Below are 2,136 nucleotides of genomic sequence, written 5' to 3' on the forward strand. Positions count from 1 at the left end.
CGGAGTCGTGCCTGCACCGTGCTCAACCAGTGAGCGGACCGGTCTCTATATGGGATCCGAATCCTCAGTGGGAGCACCGCCGTGCTCCCAAGTGCCGCACTAACGAGTGCGCCACCGGGCTGGCCCTTCATTCTGGATTTTAAAGTCATAATCTCACTCCTAAGTTATAGAGATATTCATCTTGTTTTTTTTTTCTAGTATTTGTGTGTTTCATATTTTACATTGAAGTCTTTGATCCATTTAGAACTTATTCTGATGCATAGTGTGAGGAATAGATCTAATGCTAACTTTTTCCACATAACTGTCTAGTTGTCCTAATATTTAACACCTCTTTTCTACTAAGGCAAGTAAGATGCTGTCTTTATCATATTTCAAATTTCAATATTCAGTTGGTCCTATATTTGTGTTTTTATTTGTATTTTTAAAGAAGGGTTTGTGGATGGTACATTTTGGGCTCCTGTATAATACCTCTATGTTGCCTTTGTATATCTTACCTTGTTAGAAAATTCTTGGCTCATAGCATTTCCTCCCTTAGACTCTATAGACATTTAAACTCTGGCATTAGCATTACAGAGAAGTCTAGGGCCAGACTGGTTTTTGGCACTTTGCAGATAACCATTTTTTATGCCTGAAATATTTTAGGATTCTTTTTTTTTTTTAGTCTCTATACCTAGAGTATAAAATTGTTCTTAGGTTTGTTTAGGTGTGGCTTTCTTTTGATTGATTATTTTTATCTGTATTGTTCTGTTTTTTTTCCAGCTTTGGAAAGTTATTTTTCACTGTCTTTATTTTTGTTTAACTTGGTCTTATCTCTCAGAAGCACCTTTTTCCCACTGTTGACTTTTCAGTCTCTTGCTTCCATTTCTGTTACCTTGTTCCTCCTCTTCTCATTCTTTTAGTTTTCATATTGGGAGAGCTTCTTCAATTTGTCCATCATAGCTCCAATTTGATTTTCCACATCATCAGTTCAACATCTATGCTGTACACTTGTGAATTTTAATGAATGCATTTTTAATTTCCTTGTAATTATCCTTTATTTAACCTGTGCATAATGGACATTACAGTCAGATAGACAGACAAACCTGGATTCAAATCACACCTCTCACATTTACAGCTGTTTGACCTTGGGCAAATTATTTCACTTCTTGAACTCTAAACTGCCTGTTTTATAAAAGAGATATAATAGTATTACCTTTTCTAGTACTTTCTAGGAGTAGATAGTATATACAATGTGCCCAGCATATAGTGAGTGCTCAGTAAATGATAGCTATGATTAAGACTTTATTCCACTGTGTTTTGATCTCTTCCTGTTGCCTCTTTATGTCAGCCTATTATTTCCTTACAGATTTCTGATACCATTGCTAAATGTCATATCTTCTTGCACAATGTTGATGGTACCAATATACTACTAAAATTTTCTTTCATATCCTGACTTATGTTATTTCCTGAGAAAGAATCTTCCCTGGGTCATACAGAAACAGTTTTCTTTCTTTCTTAGTAGTATTTTTTCATAGGCCCCATGTGGGTTTGTTCTCCTTTACTTATAGTTGAACAAGATAAAATATGTTGTGATTTGGTGTTCTGAAGCAAACAGGGTATGAGGCTTGCCTTAGCTTGGCTCCTGTTCACCCATGTAAGGGCAGGATTCCTTCTGATTGACATGCATAGTTCTCAGGCTGTATCTGAATCATGGCAGCTTTCTGCTAGTGTCCTTTTGCTCTGCTGAAGTAGTGTCCCCGTTTTTCCCACAATTTCTGTTTCCTCTATAACTCTGAATTGATATGTACATAGGAAAAAAGAAAAACCATACCTGTTACCCTTCCCACCTAACACATTTGGGAATTTGACCTCCCAATTGCCATTCCCCACTGCCAGTCTCTCTCCATTATCTCCTTTCTTCCAGCTCCACTTTCCAAAGCTGATTTTCCTTTTTTTTTCCCTCTGGGAACTGGTATTTATTATCAAAGTCATATTCGATGTCAACAAGATGCCACAACTACAAAAAAAAAAAAATGTGTACATGCAATCTCAATGCAAACAGTCAAATGGAACCCCAGTCATTAAAAAAGTAATTCAGGGCCGGCCCGGTGGCGCACTGCTACAGTGCGCCGGCTCCCGCCGAGGGTTCGGATCCCA

Source organism: Galeopterus variegatus, unplaced genomic scaffold (genome assembly GCF_000696425.1).
Source record: "Galeopterus variegatus unplaced genomic scaffold, G_variegatus-3.0.2 Scaffold7069, whole genome shotgun sequence".
In the NCBI taxonomy this organism is placed as follows: domain Eukaryota; kingdom Metazoa; phylum Chordata; class Mammalia; order Dermoptera; family Cynocephalidae; genus Galeopterus; species Galeopterus variegatus.